The following is a 6,057-nucleotide window of genomic DNA, read 5'->3' as shown; positions in this document are numbered from 1 at the left end:
ATACCCCCTTATCCAGGACTCCCTCAGAGACAGCCGGCCAAGAGAAGGCGGCCTTGCGTCTTGGATGTTCGAGGGCTTAGTCTACCTGATATTTTTTTCAAGAGCCAGGGGGAGCCGGTTAGGCTACCCCTGGTCATTTACTCCGACAGTAGTCCCTGAAGCTGGTCGAGCTTCGCGGCTGAAAAAGGAGCGAGAAGCCCAAGCAGCTTCCTATGTTTAAGAGCCGACAGCTAGGAGTCGGCCACAATCAATCATGCCGCCTGGTAATATTGGAGATCGAAGGCGGGAACCAGCGAGCGCGTGCGCCAGGCGCCGGGCCGGCTGCCCGCCGTGTGCGCGCCACATGGCACACTTTGGCTGGACCAGCCTACCAGCCCACGCGCACGATGAGACGTCACTACAGGCTGGGGCCCGCCACTCAGCAGTTTCCGCACGCCATTAAGGCGCAATAATCACGGGTCGTGGGGGAGTGTGCCCAGTTAATCCCACGTCTCGCCCCCTCGGCTTCGTCGCACCGCGGCTATAAATAGGGGGAGGAGGGGAGCGGCAGACGCACGCACGCTCGCCTCCTGTTCTGCCATCTTCTTCTTCGTCTTCTTCTCTGTCATCGTTGCTCTTCGCCGACGTGCCCTCCACCGGCCATCTTGCTACGCCGCAGCTTCGCCGCTGCGGGGTCGCGCTCTCGTCGTTGCCGCTCTCTTCGTCAGCTCTCGCCTTCATGGCGCGCGCCGGAGCCTGGGACGGCTCCAACGTCCACAAAGATCACATTGATTTCCTCCGAAGACGCGGCGGCTGCCCGGCGAGGTCTACGTGATGGTCCGCCTCGCGCTGGAGAGGGAGATCTCACCAGCGCCGGAGGTCGAGCGAGTCATCTTCCGCTCGCACTGCCTATGCGGCCTTGGCCTGCTGGCGAGCGGCTTCTTCCGGGACTTCCTCGAGTTCTACAACCTCCAACCGCAGCACCTCACCTAGAACACGGTGGTGCTGCTGTCCGCCTTCGTCACTCTGTGCGAAGGCTTCCTCGGTGTCCTCTCCACCATCAAGCTCTGCGTGGAATTCTTAAATTCCAAGCTCGACACCGTCATCAAGAGCGTGTCGGCGCAATGCGGCGCCTTCGTCGCGGTGTGGAGGTCGGCGGCCGACAACCCATTTCCTCCCATCTCGCTGATCCGGTCGGTCAAGATGTGGCAACAGTTGTACTTCTACATGAAGAGCATCTTCCCAGAGGGCGACTGGGTCAATCTGTCGGCTTACGTAGCCGGCCCGCCGGCTGGGAAGCGGCCCAACTGGTCCTATCAGGGCAGGTCGCTGTCGCCTTCTGGAGCCGCCACCATCGCGCGGCTCCGGGTGTTGATCAAGTCGGAGGGCCTGACCGGTCCTGACTTGTTTACTACCTTCGTGGTGCACCGGGTGCTCCCGCTCCAGGGCCGGCCTCACATGATATGCCAGATGAGCGGGCATCGAGACCCAAGCCGGCTGTGCAGCAAGGAGATGCCTCACGCGGAGGTAGCTCACATGGTGAACTATCTTGCAAACTGCAAGCTCACGGAGGAGTGGCGGTTCGGCAAGGAGCCGTATTCACGCGCCGATCCTCCACCTATGGTAAGTTTTCTTTTCTTCACTTTTCTTTTGATGCCGAGTTCTCCCTGGCCAGCTTGACCAATCGGCTTATGGAACAGAGCCCCCTCCTCCAGCTGACAGCCGATGCCGCCGGGCTGGAGCGTCAATTTCTCGCCGACCGGGCGGAGAGCATTGTGGACGACCCCGATTTGGGGGCGGCCGCTTTGGACGATGACGACGTGGGAGAAGGCGGCGAAGTAGGCGGCTCAGGGCTCGGAGCCAGCCTCAAGGACTGGCCAGACAATGACGAGGGTAAAGTTGCCCCGTGCTGCCAGCCGATGTCCACCAGCAGGGCGCGAGCTCATCTGCCGCGCCGGCTGCCTGAGGCGGCGCGCAGAAATGTCGGGCCGTGCCAATCCTATTCGGCAGTCAGCCGAAGAAGCCCAAGGGCTCGGTTGCGGCGACCAAGCGGGATGAAGCGGCCGCGAAGGTCACCCGCTTCCGCAAGGTCATGAAGGAGCCGCATATGGTTTCCGCGTAAGTACCGACTCCCTCATGCATTCTTTCTTCCTTCTTATCGATGTTCTTCTGATTTTCCTTTGTCTTGTATAACACAGAGCTCCGCTCTCTCTCGAGCGGTCTGTCCCCGCCTCAATGTTTGGGGCAGCAGGAGGCTCCACCAGCGCCCACCACGTGGACCCTCGCACCGAGCTTCAAGCGGTGGTGGAGCGGAACGCGCGGGAGGCGCGGGAGGAGCGGGAGGCAAAGCAGCAGAGGGCGGCTGCCGCCAAGGCAGCACAGGAGGCGACGGAGGAGACGGCGAGGGCGCAGGCCGACGCAGCGGCCAAGGCCCTGGCGGATGCTGCAGCCGTGGCGCAGGCGGAGGAAGCCTTGCGCAACCAGCCTCCACAGCTCATCATCCCCCTCCGCTCCGTGGCGGCTGAGATCCCGATGGTGCCGCCAGAGGTAGCTGATACGTCTCCAACGTATCTATATTTTTTAATTGCTCCATCCTACTTTTTCTACTGTCTCGGACTATATTGGGCTTTATTTTCAACTTTTATATTATTTTTGGGACTAACCTATTAACCGGAGGCCCAGCCCAGAATTGCTGTTTTTTTCCTATTTCAGTGTTTCGAAGAAACAGAATATCAAACGGAGTCCAAACGGAATGAAACCTTCGGGAACGTGATTTTCTCACCGAACGTGATCCGGGAGAGTTGGACCTTGCTCCAAGGAACAAACGAGGCGCTCACGATGGTGGGGGGCGCACACGCCCCCCTACCTCGTGGGCCCCCCTGTTGCTCCGCCGACGTACTCCTTCCTCCTATATATACCTACGTACCCCCGACAGATCAAATACGGAGCAAAAAACCTAATTCCACCGCCACAACTTTCTGTATCCACGAGATCCCATCTTGGTGCCTGTTCTGGAGCTCCGCCGGAGGGGGCATCCACCACGGAGGGCTTCTACATCAACACCATGCCCCTCCGATGAAGTGTGAGTAGTTTACTTCAGACCTTCGGGTCCATAGTTAGTATGGCTTCTTTTCCCTTTTTGGATCTCAATACAATGTTCTCCCCCTCACTTGTGGAGTTCTATTCGATGTAATCTTCTTTTTGCGGTGTGTTTGTTGAGACTGATGAATTGTGGGTTTATGATCCAGCTTATCTATGAATAATATTTGAATCTTCTCTGAATTCTTTTATGTATGATTGAGTTATCTTTGCAAGTCTCTTCGAATTATCCGTTTGGTTTGGCCAACTAGATTGGTAGTTCTTGCAATGGGAGAAATGCTTAGCTTTGGGTTCAATTTTGCGGTGTCCTTACCCAGTGACAGAAAGGGTTGCAAGGCACGTATTGTATGGTTGCCATCGAGGATAACAAGATGGGGTTTTTATCATATTGCATGAAGTTATCCCTCTACATCATGTCATCTTGCTTAAGGCGTTACTTTGTTTTTAACTTAATACTCTAGATGCATGCTGGATAGCGGTCGATGAGTGGAGTAATAGTAGTAGATGCAGAATCGTTTTGGTTTACTTGTCTCGGACGTGATGCCTATATACATGATCATACCTAGATATACTCATAACTATGCTCAATTCTATCAATTGCTCAATAGTAATTTGTTCACCCACCATAGAATACTTATGCTCTTGAGAGAAGCCACTAGTGAAACCTATGGCCCCCGGGTCTATTCTCATCATATCAATCTCCATTACTTTAATACTTGCTATGTTTTTACTTTGCCTTTTACTTTTCACTTTGCATCTCTATATCAAAAATACCAAAAATATTATTTATCATCTCTATCAGATCTCACCATCGTAAGTGACCGTGAAGGGATTGACAACCCCTAATCGTGTTGGTTGCGAGTAGCTATCATTTTGTGCAGGTACGAGGGACTTGTGCGTGGCCTCCTACTGGATTGATACCTTGGTTCTCAAAAACTAAGGGAAATACTTACGCTACTTTACTGCATCATCCTCTCCTCTTCGGGGAAATCCAACGCAGTGCTCAAGAGGTAGCAAGAAGAATTTCTGGCGCCGTTGCCGGGGAGTTTGCGCAAAAGTCAACCATACGAAGTACCCATCACAATCCCTATCTCTCGCATTACATTATTTGCCTCTCGTTTTCCTCTCCCCCACTTCACCCTTGTCGTTTTATTCGCCCTCTCTTTCCCAATCTCCTCCTCTCTTTCCCTTTTGCCTTTTTCTTGTTTGCCTCTTTGTTTGCTCGTGTGTTAGTTCGTTCACCTTGTCACTATGACTAGTCTCTTATCTTCTCCGTTATCTCCCGAGAATGAAGTTTTAAATTTTAAGCAAAGGGAGGGAGAAATTCTAAAAGATGCTTGGTATAGAATTTGCAATGCTCAAAATAGATCTACCAGGATGCAATCTACTTCAGTTCTTCTTCGTAATTTTTATGTAGGTGCTAATCCTTGGTTTAGATATATCGTTGATACCATTACTGGAGGGAATTTCTTGGGTAGCCATACTTTTGATTCTTATAATTCTTTAATAGATTTATTTGGCTCAGCACCTCCTTTGATTAATGGAACTATGTTAACTTTGGAGCATGTTATGCAAAGACTTGAAATTATTGAGAATAAAGTTTCTACCATCGAATCAATTGAAAATCTTGATAAAAAGATCCACAATCAAATTACCCAATATGGATCTAAGGTAGGAACGACTTTGAAAAATATTAAAGAAATAGAACACATAGTTAATGAGAAATTAAATCTAGATTCCACAAGAATCGATAAACTTGAGGGTATCATTACCAACTTGGGAACCGCTTTTTCTTCCGTACAAAACACTCCAAGTTCGTCTACTAAAAAAACTAAGCTTACTTATGTTCCTAAGAGTAAGGGTGAATCATCTAGTAAGGAAACTGCGGATCTTATATCTATAAGTGTTCATCCCAATCTTTTTGCCATCATTAAGGAACCATTTGCTATGAATGAATTTTTCGATCTTGTTCCTAAGAGTTTGATAATTACTAGAAAGAAAGAAATTTCTAAGAAACATAGATGCCTCATTGAAGAATTGCCTACCAAAGATGGCAAAACCTAGATCTATCCTTGCTTTTATGCCTAGCTAGGGGCGTTAAACGATAGCGCTTGTTGGGAGGCAACCCAATTTTATTTTTTGTTTTTTGTTTTCGCTTATGTTTAGGAATAAATAATCCATCTAGCCTCTGGTTAGATGTGGTTTTATGTTTTAATTAGTGTTAGTGCCAAGTAGAACCTATAGGATAACCTACGATGATAGTTGATTTGATTCTGCTGAAAAAACAGAAACTTTGCGCGCACTAATATAATTTTGTTAAATCACAGGAACGTGATTTTGCGATAATTCTTTTTGATGCTGTTCAATAGACAAATTTTCCAGGACTTCCTATTTTGGTAGAATTTTTAGAGTTCCAGAATTTTGCGTTAGTTACATATTACTACAGACTGTTCTGTTTTTGACAGATTCTATTTTGCGTGTGTTGTTTGCTTATTTTGATGAATCTATGGCTAGTAAAATAGTTTATATTCCATAGAGAAGTTGGAATACAGTAGGTTTAACACCAATATAAATAAATAATGAGTTCATTACAGTACCTTAAAGTAGTCTTTTGTTTTGTGTTGTGAAGTTTTCAAGTTTTGGGTGAGTTCTTTTGATGGATTATGGAACAAGGAGCGGCAAGAGCCTAAGCTTGGGGATGCCCATGGCACCCCCAAGATAATTCAAGGACACCAAAATGTCAAAGCTTGGGGATGCCCCGGAAGGCATCCCCTCTTTCGTCTACTTCCATCGGTAATTCACTTGGAGCTATATATTTATTCACCACATGATGTGTTTTCCTTGGAGCGTCTTGTATTATTTACGTCTTTGCTTGTTTGTTTACCACAATCATCCTTGTTGTACACACCTTTTGAGAGAGCCATAGATGAATTGGAATTGGCTAGAATACTCTTTGTGCTTCACTTATATCTTTTGAGC

The sequence above is a fragment of the Triticum aestivum genome, chromosome 3B, assembly GCF_018294505.1.
Source record: "Triticum aestivum cultivar Chinese Spring chromosome 3B, IWGSC CS RefSeq v2.1, whole genome shotgun sequence".
Taxonomy (NCBI): Eukaryota; Viridiplantae; Streptophyta; class Magnoliopsida; order Poales; family Poaceae; genus Triticum; species Triticum aestivum.
This window is presented reverse-complemented; position numbering follows the sequence as displayed.